General features: G+C 40.8%; 1 protein-coding gene across 3 annotated transcripts in view; it reads left to right on the forward strand.

Annotated features, from left to right (window-relative positions):
* The window catches only part of LOC140235642 (Fanconi anemia group M protein homolog), a 387390-nt gene that overhangs the window by 354386 nt on the left and 19144 nt on the right, over positions 1 to 13860 (forward strand). The gene's annotated exons all lie outside the window — the stretch shown is intronic.

The raw sequence follows: 13860 nt of genomic DNA on the forward strand, positions 1-13860 counted from the left end.
TTTCATGCACCTTGGTACATACGCATGTACTGACTGACAGGGATTATCTAGGGAACTTAGGGGTCATGGGTCAATAGTCAGGGGGTCAAAGGTCAAGGTCAACTCCTCAAAATTTTACTATTTCCTTCATATATTAGTATATGCAATGCTTACATTATTAGTTTTAAAACTTAATATATACATGTATTACCTAATGGAGATTCTCTGGGAAATTTCCAGTCAAAGGTCAAGGGTCAAAGGCCAGGTTTAGATGCAAAAAAAAAAAAATCTATTTTGTACTGTAATTACACTCTTTCTTCATACTTTGAGAATTACTCAATGCATAAACTTATAAAAGGGTCCGTCAGAAGTCAAGTAAAAATCCTCAAATCCCCAAATATGTGTACCTGCACTCTTAGACAATTACTGTATGAGCTGAAATTTTCGCGGTGGTTTTATTTTCGCGAATCGCCTTTGAACCGCGAAAATAACAACGCGCAAATAAGTAAGTTCAGTTAGACCCTCGCAACCGTGAAATTAACAGCACGCGAAAATGTCCTCCCGAGTAGCAATTAGCGAAAATATCTGTACGCGAAAATTTCAGCTCGTACAGTATAGCAAACCCAGTTCAAGGAAAGTGAACATTCAAGATATTTCTGACAAAACTGTCATTTCAATATTTTGCCAGTTATGTGAAACTGTAACCACACATTGTGAAGACATACACCTATTGGGAGAATCATGGGTTATTGCGGAGGCATCAGTCGCCATAGCGACATTTCAATTTTTTTTTGTACAAGTATATATGCACTGTGTATGGCCATTGATGCATGCGCGTAATTTCAAATATGATGGGCCCATATGACATCATATTGAGTCAGATTGACCTGAAACTTGGTAGAATTATTCCTTGACATTTTTTAAACATCCATGTAAAAAAAAAAATGGGAAATTTCTATTGCATTCGATCCGCGCATGCGTGTATGCGCGTGTGCATACGCATCCGTTGATTTTTAATTAATTGCTCTAAGACCCCGTTTACAGTGCAAAGCCGGGCTCGGCCGGGCTCGGCCGGGCTCGACCGCGGCTCGGCCACGGCCGAGTCCGGCCTCAATTGCGCGGCCGAGCCTCGCAATTTTGTCCGTTTACACTGCTGGGCTCGGCCGCGCTTTTGATTCAAACCTTTCAATATTTTGTCGTAGTGGCGCTCTGCTTGTAAACAAACGCAATTTGGTATTGTCTGGTTTTCAGACCCTTTGCCAAATGAATTCCGTGGCGACGAAGTCGCCGTCGGGCGAAGGCCTTTGCCGAAGGAAAAAAAATCCTTTGCAGGACAAAACCACCTTAAACTTTACTAGTTTTCGACGTTGAGGGGGTTAATATCCTGAATAGCGAAAGATACAGGCAGAGGGTTTGGAAGCCAGACTAAAATTGGCTGCGCAATTGGCCGCGCATTTGGCCCAGTTTGCATTTACACCAAGAAGAGGCAGGGCTCCACCTCCACCTCCAGTTGGCCTCGCATTTGGCCTTTTGCGCGTTTACACTGAAGCGGGGCTGAGCTCGGCCGCGGCTCAGCCGCGGTCGAGCCTCGCACTGTAAACGGGGTCTTAATGACCTGAAACGTGCGTGTGCAAAACAATTTTGAGCTCGATTAGAGTATGTCAACCTTTCAATGCGCGCTACAGTACCCTATTTCGTTTTGAGGCGGGGTAGAAAGCGTTCCGTTGTGCAATGTCTGCTTCTTTTTCTCTTCTTCTTCATCCGCTTGTCCCTTTCCTCCCAAGTACGAAATGATTTTTAGAGTGTTGTGTGGTTTTTTTTTATAACGTTATTGCATCATTTTCTGCAAGGAAGAGGTGAGTTTCTGTTCGTGTATTGATGTGCACTGCAGTATGTGCAGGTGAAAAGCGTTCAAACTTTCTTTCCCGAGTATCGTGGATACTCGATGTATTTCTAACTTAGGCCTATTAAAGGAGATCTCATATAACAGAATACTTATAACAAACTATTTTCCGGTCAAAATGAATTAATTTCCTTTGTTTTGTATCATTTATTAACTTGATCCCAAGGATCTCGTCGCAATACCGAGTTTCCAATGTGTATTTATTTTCGCGTAGCTTTCGGTGCTGCAAAATTTTGCTAGGGCCTAAGCTTACTACTAAACTTCGTTTTATTTCTGTCGTTTCTCACACCTCGTTTGGTACGATTTCTTCCGTTTTTTATCACTTTATCCGTTCCCTTTATACTTTGAAGTATTTAAACGTGACTTGTGTAAAAAGACGGCTTCCTGTGAATGCTATGTGTACGTGATGTTCGTTTTATTTCCCTTTCCCTCTTACTCTTCTTTCCCCTCTCAAGAATGATAAAAAAAAAGAAATTACATACACCTCACAACAAAAAGAACCACATGCTATAGCAACCTTCGTAAAGTTAAATCTAAATGTTCAATATCAGCAAAGAATAAGGGGAAAACACGAATGACAATAAATAAAAGTGAAGAGATCGTGTATGCAGTCTCTTCTGCTCGAAGAAACTTGACACACCACCCCTCTCCCTTGTGGAAATTTCCACAAAAGCAGGTGCCACACCCAGGTGCGTACCAGACGAAAGAATGCGCGCACTGGAATAAACAGCGTGTAAATATCCTGGAAATATCGATTGAAGAACCAGCTCATTAGTTGAATTAAAGAAATCATTGCAAAGATATCATGATTCTATTTCTATAGCCTTTCTTTTGGTGTGTATAGTAGGAAACATCGAACAGTCGATTATAGTGTACTTGATCAAATATCTAATGTTCCCAGAACAATAAAAAAAGGATTGATTATTCAGTCAATTAAAAATACAATCACAGAAATACATGAAAGGTCTCGTATGCCCAGACAAATTCACTACGAGTAGGTCCAATGAGATGCAGTCATCACCTGGTTAGACAGCAAAATACAACGTGTAATGACAATTAATTTCAGTTCACGCTCATCAAAACTGCTTATTACTTTTCAAAGTTTTGGCTATCAACATTCGTTCGTGGGTGTATTTTTTTTATGCCTCCGCCACGAAGTGGTGCCGGAGGCATTATGTTTTCGGGTTGTCCGTCCGTCCGTCCTTCCGTCCGTCCTTCCGTCCGTCCGTAATGAATTTTGTGGACAAGGTAACTATCGAAACCTGTTGAGGTATCCTAATGAAACTTGGCATGTATGTGTATTAGGGGATGAAGTTGTGCCTATCAACTTTTGGGTGCACATGCTCAAGGTCAAAGGTCAAAAGGTCAAGGTCAAATACATAAAATTTCACTATTTCCACCATATCTATTGAATGCCTGAAGATATTTTCTTGAAACTTAGTGTATACATGTTTTACCCAATTAAGATTCTCTGGTGAAAGTTTGGGTCATGAGGTCAAAGGTCAAAAGGTCAGGGTCAAATACATGAAATTTCACTATTTCCACCATATCTATTGAATGCCTGAAGAGATTTTCTTGAAACTTAGTGTATACATGTATTACCCAATTAAGATTCTCTGGTGAAAGTTTGGGTCATGAGGTCAGAGGTCAAAGGTCAAAAGGTCAAGTAAAAATATTAAAACTTCTTTTTTTTCTCCGTACCTTGGAAAATTGTTCAAGGTATCTTCATGGAACATAGTATTTACATGTACTGACTGGAAGTGATTATCTAGAGAATGTAGGGTTCATGGGGTCAAAGGTCAGGGGTCAAAGGTCAAGTGCAAGACTTCAAAATGTTACTATTACCCTCATATTTATGCAATGCCAGCAGGGTTATTTTTTTTACACTTGGTGTATGCATGTGTAACCTAATAGAAATTCTCTGGAAAGTTTTTTTTTTCTTCTTTTTTTTGCCTCAAAGGTCAAAAGGTCAACGATCAAGTGAAAGTGCTGAACTAACTTTTTCCTCCATATCTCGAAGTGGCTCAAGTTATCTTGAAACTTAGTACATATTATGCATGTTCTACCTGAAAGTGATTATCTTATGAATTTTAGGGTCAAGGGCCAGATGAAAATGTTAACAATTTACTATTCAATTCAGAAATTGCACTTTTTCTCCACACCTGTACCTTGAAAATTACTGAATGCCTAAATGTATGAATGGGTCAAAGTCAAGTTAAAGTCCTTAAATCCCTAGATACATGCTCTCCTATTCATCCAATTAAACCTACGTCAAGGAAGGTGAACATTCAACACATTTGTGACAAACTTGTCATTTCAATATTTTGCCAATTTTGTGAAAATGTAATCACACATTGTCCACATGTACTATCTAGACCTATTGGGAAAATCATGCATTATGGCGGAGGCATACCAGTCGCCAAAGCGACATTTCTAGTTGTTTGTTTGTTTTGTGTGTTTTTCCCTCGTGAAAGACGTAATGATTTCTTCGTATCGAACGTAAACTGCATGTTTACCGTAAACAAGCCATTCAGCTCGGCTCAGCTATGGCGCATTCGATCCATCGAACTTGCAGTAACCTCTTATAGGCAGGATCGGAGGAGCACATGGCGCATTCCTTTAAACTTGAAAGTGAAACCACGTGTTTGCACATCGGCGCTTTCACACACAGCGCAGCACTTTGCGATCATCGTTATAGCAGACTTTCCGATTCCAGTCAGGGGAAAAGGAATTGGAATACTTTGGAAAATACTGATGTTTAAAATCCAATAAAATGAAAAAAGCCTGAAAACAACGCATGATTGTTTTAATAGTAAACAATAATTGGAAACACAGAACAGAGTTTTGCATCCGCTCACACAGAAGCTCTCTTGAGAAGATGAAAGCATTCCCCGTCCCCTGCTAGATAGTGGAAGCTTCCATAATCAGCCCAGCAAGTTTTTTGGAGGTACATACTTGCACTTGTACACATTCATTGTGAGAAAGCAATCAATCAACGCTGAACATTGCGTAGTTTGGCATCTTTATCGTGCTGGTGACCAGCTCGATGCTTTGGCCAGCCTGGTGGATCTGGTCCTGCATTGCAGGCTCTTAATGAGGTATCTACAGTTGCATTTCCTCGTATTCTTCTCCCCGACTCAGGACGATCAAGACAAACTGATCCCCTTGTCAAAGGAGGTGAAGGAGTGGTGCCTAGACTAGGCTTCCTTAGCTCATCTGCATCAGGGAAAACCCTCTGCTCAAAGACCCCCAGAGTTCACCTTTACAAGAGATGCATCTTGGCAATGCTGGGGGCAGTGTTCCAGTCCCAAAACCTGTTGGGCTGCTGGTCAGAGAGGGAATCCAGGGAGCATATCAACCTTCTAGAGTTGAAAGCGGTTGAGTTAGCCCTTCACGGCCTCAAGCCTTCCGTCCTAGATCGCTCGTTACTGGTCCAATCGGAAAACAGAACAGTCATTGCTTATATACTAGTAACAGGGAGGGAGTCACTCTATTCCGTTGTGCAAACTGACCCTCTCTCTTTAGGAGTAGTGTATCCAGTGAAGAATTAATCTTTAGACTGCCCACATCCTCTGCTCAGAGAATCTTGAGACAGACTTCCTCTCCAGAGGGTAGACTCTCCCTTCGGAATGGATGCTCCACAGGGAGGTTTTCCAGAGGATTTGTGCGGTGATACCAGTTCAATTGGAGGTAGATCTTTTTGCCTCGGCTCTGAATGCTCAGCTTCAGAAGTTTTGTTTTCAAGCGAAAGACAGTCGTGCGTGGAAAGTAGATGCCATGTCCTTCCCATGGACTTTTCAGGGTCTTTACACTTTCCCCTTTTGTGATGCTTCCCAGGGTCCTGGAGAAGATCCTTCAAGACAAGGCAGACTTATTCCTCATAGCTCCGCTTTGGCCTCAGAGACTGTGGTTTCCTCTCCTGCTGAGCCTTCTTGTAGGAGTCCCCAGAGCTCTGCATGTTTGTCATGATCTCTTCGTGCAACCTCTTTCATCTGTGAAGCTTCAAGATGTCAAGGCTCTTCATTTTTCTCTCTGGCCTCTCTTTAGCAACAACGTGTAGAAGCAGGTCTTCCTAAACAAGCTGTGCAGTTGGCGGTAGAGTTTCTCTTCTGAGAGTCACTTCGAACTACAGTTCGACCTTGATTATCTAGCCATGTCAGGACCGGCTCTCATCCGGATAAGCGAATTTGCCGGATATGGGAGACACAATGTTAATGTATATAGCTGCCTCCAAGCTGCCGTCCCAGTGCACTTGCAGCTAGGCAGGTAGCATACCCCGCAACGGTGGTGTAATCTATGCTAGCCTGTGCAAAATTGTAGTCCCTTCTTCACAAAAATAAAGTATATCTTTATGTGAAAATCATACATGTTTTACCTAAGATATTCAGAAACCTATCATGCACATCTTATGAAATTACTGAAATAGATCCATGAAAGTCACTGTTTTTTCTCAATTTTTGGATGAAAAAAAAAAAAGTCCTTCACTGCGTGAACGCATCCAGATGATAGAGATTTGCAGATAAAAGGAGACTGGATAATCGAGGTCGAACTGTACTTATGATTCCAGACCTGAACACTTAAGGAAGTGCTGTCAGGCCCAATCTTGTGATCCCATTACTGCCTCTTTAGGTCAGGTTGCAGATTTCTTGTTAGATCTTTTCAATGAAGGTCTTCCTCTGGCTACGGTCAGGTCCTACAGGTCAGCTATCGCTTCCTGCCATATGGGCTATGACGACAGGAAGTCGGTGTCTACTTCCCCTTTCCTTACCAAGTTTTTACGATCCTTCTTGAAGAGGCCTCAGGTGAAGTCCTTGCTTCCCGCTGTTCTTGGTTCTCTTTCCAGAGCCCCCTTTGAACCAATGGCTAAAGCTTCCCTTTGGAACCTCACGTTGAAGACAGTTTTCCTGAAGTGCCATTGCTTCAGGTCAAAGAGTCCGCTCTTTGCGTGTATGTCTCGACCACGGTCATATTCACTGGGAACCTTCGGACGTAAGGCTGGCACGTAGGCCAGGCTTTCTCACTAAAAATCAGATTGAGTCCTCGGAACCAGCATAGAATTTCCTGCCGAAACTCCCCTCGCATCCCTCGGTTGTGGAGGACAAGACCTTGTGTCCCATGCGAGTACTAAAATGGTATGTGGAAAAGACATAATCGATATGGGTTTCGTCTTTGTTGTTTGTCTCAACCGTGGCTCCATTTGGCGCTATTTCAGCGGCTACCATCTCTGGGTGGTTAGTTCATTGCATCAAGATGACTGGACCTGCAGCCATCTTTGCGTACTCAGAATATTCGAGTCCATGACACAAGAGCACTCAGCTCTTCATGGTCGCTCTTTAAACCTCCTATTCATTGACTTTTTACCAGGCCAATCTTGTATAAATCAAGACAAGAAGTTATACTGAATACAAATTCTTATGTTTTTTAGTCTAACAGTAAACAAAAATTGTTCTAGAAAGGCTGCAAAATGTGTCAATTTCCCCTCACTCACAGCCTCGGAATTCATCTAGAATTTAGCTACTCACTCGATGACATCATCATATGAACCACAGATTCCACTGGCGTGAACGCACCGGCCATTGTATATGAGTTTGCGTGCATTTTCAGTCACGGTGAATGAAGTTCAAGCAGTCTGATACTTCTATTGGCGCAAAATAACCTAAGAAGATCTCGACCTCAGATTTTGAAGTCGATGAGGAAGAAGACGAGTGATCTTGAAACCATGAGTGATTACAGCGACAAATATGGCGATTTGGGTGAGTTGGGTGATGTGGAGGATGGCATGCAAGCGGCAGAAGTAGGTGGTGCTGCCACAGCCCCATTGTATCAACAGTAGCCGGGGGGTTGAGGCCAACAAGATGGGACAGCTGGACAAACGGGCACTTATGTACTTTAGTATCCATGTAGAACAAAATTGCATCAAAATCTGACTTTTTTCTCCTTGATCCTAGTTTACTAAACATGTAACTGGCATGGTGGTACCTTTCGAAAACTATAATTCCCTAAACCTACTATAGAAATTGGAACATATCACCCTAAAACTGCATAAATTTGCCAAACAATAATCCTCCCAGTAACATCTTTCGTGTGCGACTTCGCATGGATAGTGTATACACATTTAGCTTGGTCGATGCATGCCAGCTGTATTGTTTCCTACTTATGACGTCTCTGCATAATATTAGATCAGAAGCCGGTTTCCGATTTTGGCGAGAAAGCGCTCTCTGAAACTGCTATGTTTGTCATGTTATTTCTTCATAATTATGTATATATAGTGGAAGACAAATGTTTTAAACTAGATCTGGAGCATTTATCTTTTGAAAAATTGAAACAGTTTGAAATTTCAAATTAATTTGCAAACCTCTTTAATGGTGAAAATGTTTTAAACTGTACCCTCCTAGAAAGCTGATTTTTCTTTCACTTCTCTGATTGATTTCTGCCTATGAAATTGGTGTGGTATAATCTTCAAGTGCAATACTGTATAAATCAATGTCAGATTAGTGTCTGGACATGTCCAGTAGTCAAGTAACTGTATCCCCGAACAGAGTTTGGAGGTATCCTCCAAACTCTATGGATTTGGCTGTCGCCCCACTGCCACCGTCGCCGCATCCACCACATCTACCGCAGAGATTTTCTTGTGAGCACTGTACTGGCTGCAGTTCTTCTTGGATCATCTTCAAATATGGCTTGAAGGTAAAACGAAGCCTATTGTTTTTGGTGATGGCGCCCTTTCTTGTTCCATCTTTACACCCAAAAAGGTACATTTTTCAGGGTCTGCTTATGTGTGCGATTCTGGCAGTGTTTCTTAACCTCCCCCCCCCCCCCCCCAATTTGATGACGTAAATGGTATCCCAGGGTACCAAATAAAAATCAGCCATTTTGTGAATTATTTATTTTTTTAAAAAGGTTGTACCCTGGGTGCCAAAAAGAGGAAATTATTTTGGTGCTGGAGCAAGCGCACGCTAGCCACTGCACTGCAGTGCACTAAAGCACACGCTAGTGGTATCGCAGCTTCCATGCACGCATAGTATAACATTCAGCGGCGTGGGAATGCTATGTACACGTACACACAGTGCATGCATTTTTCTCTGGCTGTCCTTGAGTGGACGTGAGGTGGCGCTACACAACGCGGTTACCCGGGGGTACTATGGTACCCCGGGGTAACGCGTGATGCATCATTTGGTATATAAGTTTATCTTTTAGTGATCGTGAATTCTGTAATCTCATTGGTCAATCAACCACTTAATATATCCCGTATTACATGGATATGACGTCATGATACTGTATTACACAGCCAGCTGCGCGTGTACCAAAGACACTTATAGGAAAGTGCGCGCTAATCCTGTACAAAACAAATGGACAGCGCGCGGTCCTCAAGCGTATTGCGCACATAACCTGAGACCACTAGACGCTTGATAAACAACAGCAACTTATATCTATCTGGCTACTGCACTGCAGTATCTTATGCTGTGGCGTGTACGTGTACGTATTTGTATGCCCGCATCGCATGCATGCAGTAATCAGCTCGCGAAACGTAGGCCTAAGTCAACATGGTCATGGCTGACAGCCGGCGATTTCAACATCATTCACGAGGGGAAAAAACGGTTAGCACTTACACTAAAAGATAAAATCGTTACCCCCTGCTTGTTCTTATGAAATACAGGAAATATCTACGGTCTGGTGCCATATTCCATGAGGCCTTCGGCCTCATGGAATATGGCACCAGACCGTAGATATTTGCCCGTATTTCGTGAACAAGCAGGGGATAACTAATAGTATCATAGTCATGTGTAGATACCTATACCTATTGATAATGTTGCCCCCACTGTTCCACCTTCTATAGGGTCAAAGGTCACCATCAGGTCAAAATTTTTATTAAAAAATGCTTGATTATTTGATGCCTTGATCGCTACTCAACAAATTTTATTTAGACTTGTTAAGGAGGTGTATGGGTGGTCATTCTGATGACAGTCCCCTCAGTGTTCCGACTGGGATGCCACGTCACATTTCTTCTATATGCCTTATCAGCCATATTTCTTGTCAGATTTTATTCAGACTTGTTATAGACGATTGTGGGGGTTATTTCATACATTGTAGTTAACAAAAGTTTTCATTGACAGGTAACAAAAGTTTTCATTGACAGCACCCTCATTGTTCCAACTTTTAAAGGATGCTATGTCATATTTCTTGTATGTGCAATACCAGCTTCATTTCTCAGCGCATTCCATTGTATTCTGCAACAGTTGCCATATTATACAAGATTTGGGCCTAAAAAGTCATTCAGATGGGGTATGGGGGACAGGTTCATGGGATATACATGTGCTTGAATGGGTCCCCCATGGAAGTGCTCTAGTTTTGATTTGTATTTCATCAGTCTTTATGCAAACTTCATTTCATACATCCCCGTGTCTTTACCATTTTGTACCACTCATCTTTCATAAATTTGGGGGTGGCAAAAAGAAGGCCTAATATCCATCATATAGACATATCTTCCTGGAATGAGACACAAGTCTTTATTGTGATGGTGGGGGTGTTGCCTTGTACATATCATGTTCCTTTGAAACTACTGTCCATGAAGATATTTCTAGAATGGACAATACTGTTGAATCTTTTTTTATAGAAATTCTCATCCCAGGATGTAGAAATCTTATGGTAGGCATTATGTACAGACCTCCTAATTCATACGCTAATGATTTTTTAACTTATTATTCAGATCTGGCAAATTCACACGTCTGAAATAAGGATTGCTTTCTACTCGGCAATTGATTTGCTGAAGTCTGAGTATGATAATATCTCTAGTGATTTTCTTCACACACTTCTGTCCTCATCCTTTCTTCCGCTCATTCCTAAACCCACACGTTTTACAGATCGCTCTGCCACCCTCATTGATAACTTGTTTTGTAATATTCTACCCCTCCCTGATTCTTTTATAATTCTTTCAGGGCCCCATTTTATCAAAAGATAAATTTAACATGATTTAATGTAATGCCAACATACTTGGCTTCATGTTGTGTGTTTTGCACGGGCCAATACCGGCCATCGCTTAAGCGGGAGCACCGCTTAAATGGGAGAAAATCGTGTCTCCCGACCCTTCCCGATTAAGCAGTGAGCACTGCACTGTTGATAGTTTAAACACAAATATAGTTTTAGATGATTCTCATCTACAAAGAGTATCAAATATCAAATTCTTGGGGTCATTGTAGATGATAAACTTTCCTGGAAATCACATGTTGATAATGTTTGTAACATAATATCGCATAATATAGGCGTTATGAATAGATTGAAATTTCATATTCCACAAAAATCATTACTTATGATATATTCGTTGTTAATATTGCCTCATTTTGATTATGGAGTTTTAGTTTGGGGCAACACGCATCAGAATTGACTTGAAAGAGTGCCCCTCTTGCAAAAGAAGGCTCTCCGTGTTATCTGTCATTCCCCTGTACGTTCTTATACAAATATGTTGTTTGCCTCTAACAAGCTCTTAAAAATTATAAATCTGTTTTTGTACAATTTAGGGCAATTTATGTACAAGTACAGCAACAATTTGCTATCGTCTATTTTTGATTCTATGTTCCTCAAAAATCAATCATTTCATGAACATCCCACTAAGTGTTCCAATGAATTTCATTTACCTCTTTTACAAAAGATCTTTGCTAAAAACACACTTATTTATGTAGGTCCAAATTATTGGAATTCTTTGAATCATGGTATAAAAAATGCCCCATCCATATATTCTTTCAAGAGGAGACTGAAGTCCTTTCTATTGCAATTGTATTACTCTGCAGTACTGAACTAGCCATTTGGCTTTCTTTCTCACATACTGACTTACTCACTTTTTCTCCTCTTTGAAGAATTAATTGTAATTTTTTGGATGTTTGGTGTCATCTATGCTATTGCCCAAAGCGTCTAAGAGTTGAATTTCCGTCGGTTACTCCTGTTCACACATCCCTCTATATCCTTGTCTTTCTTTTTTCAGGCATTACAAATTTTTTTTTTCTCCACAACTATCATCTGTTTCTCTTGACAGGCTTCTGCCGAAGATCGCTGTCACCGTTGTGTTTTTGTTTGCTATTTTGTCTTCTGTTTGTTAGTCTTGTCCATTCCGTTCTGTCCCGTACAGCCTTTTCTTCAGTAGTTGTTTTGTTGCCTAGTCTTGTTTCATGTTTGTTAGCGTCTATGAAAGTAAGTGTATTTATCTGTGAATCTAATTTTCAGTGGGCTTCCAGCCTTCTTCCTCTTCTTTTTTTTTTTTTTTTTTTTTTTTCGTATTTACGATGCTTCAATTAATCTTCCCATCGATGTTTGGTTTTTTTTCCAGAGGGGCCCACATTCTACAAGCTCTTTCTTTTTAGTGGGTCTCTCAATTTTTCACACTTTAAGCAAGGTTATACATGTACTTCATTTCGACCACTCCTGTTTCTTTTTTTACTACAATGTATAATTAAAGGTCCTCAATTATTGTACAGTCTTTTCACTACACAATGTTCTGTTTTTACCTTACTCTCCGTTATCAAAGGAAGTGAAACATATATGTTTTGTCAAAAAATGAAATAAACTTTGAATTGAATTTAATTGAATTGTCCTCTCTTTCTATGAGACAGATTTAGTCATGGAATCTAGAAATTATTTGAGCAGTAGGTAATCAAGAGAGAGTTTGCTCTGTGCTGTTGTAGTAGCCAACATCTTTTCAGAACTACTCGTCACATCTTGGTCAGTGTAAACTGAAACAACCAATACAAGGTTGTCTGCGCAGTCACTTGATGGATTGTTATCAATACGCGTATTATATCTGAAGACCATGAAAGTTTTGGGCCAATTGATAATTGTTTCCATAAAAGATTGCCTCTGTGCATTAGTAAATTTAGGACAGTGTACTCCAAACTAGCAACACTATCACCATGGCTCTTGCATGTCTACACTTTTTTTTTTAAAGTAGAGTGTGTTGGGTTGACCAGGGAATGTGAATCGTAAGATGAAAACTCATAAGTTCAAGGGCACTTGATCGTGATAATGAGCACTGCAATTTACTTTGGTGCAGTAATGCATTCTTAAACCCTGCTGACCTTCATGAGTGACATCTGTCTCTGAAAGGAGTGCTACTTAAAAGTGCATCAAAAATCTAATCTAATATGCCAAATGGAAATTACAGGCAAGTAGAATAACTTTGACAGGAACAGAGACTCCAACTCTCCCGTTTTCGACGGGAGATCTCCGCCGAAAGCCCATTTTTGCAAAATCTCCCGTTCTCCATCTTGAGATTCAATTTCTCCTGCCCTGGCTCTGTTACTCCCGTTTGAAATGATTTTTTACTTAATACGTATCATTATATGTTGAAAAATAAGCCTGAGATAGCACAAGAGAGCATCTAGAACCATTGAGCTGGACCCCGGCCGCAAGGAACTTCGTTCTTTGCGCTCGTGATGTGCGTTCACGCACATCAAATTGGAGTCTCCCGTTTGCTAGGGGTTTCAGGCAGGAGAATCTCCCGATCAGAAGGTGCTTGGGGTAGGAGTCTCTGCAAGAATAGCATAGAATTATTACACTTTTAGGTGGTGTATGCAGTACAGAAGTAATGCCATTTCAAATTTGAATTACAGAGGTAAAAGGATGGTTCTGTTTTCTGATATGAATAAGAGATTCATGGTATTTGTTAACAGTAGAAACACTCTGAGAGCACAGACCTCCGCCAAGCAGCTCATTTCCACCACTGATCTTGTACGTCTTCCAAAGAGATCAGTGATTCTCACCCATACATATGCATGCTGAAAATCACCCAAATTCCCAGCACAGATGCTTTAGTTATGTCATCCATAAACCTTCCCTGATCACTACAACAATTTAATCATCTGTTACTTTGTCATTTTCAACCTTTCCTGTAAGTTTCATCCAAATCCATTAACAACCTTTTGAGTTATTTTGCACACAGACAAACAAACAAATGCCAATGAAAACATAACCTCCTCCCTTGGCAGAGGTAT

Source organism: Diadema setosum, chromosome 1 (assembly GCF_964275005.1).
Source record: "Diadema setosum chromosome 1, eeDiaSeto1, whole genome shotgun sequence".
NCBI classification, from domain to species: Eukaryota; Metazoa; Echinodermata; class Echinoidea; order Diadematoida; family Diadematidae; genus Diadema; species Diadema setosum.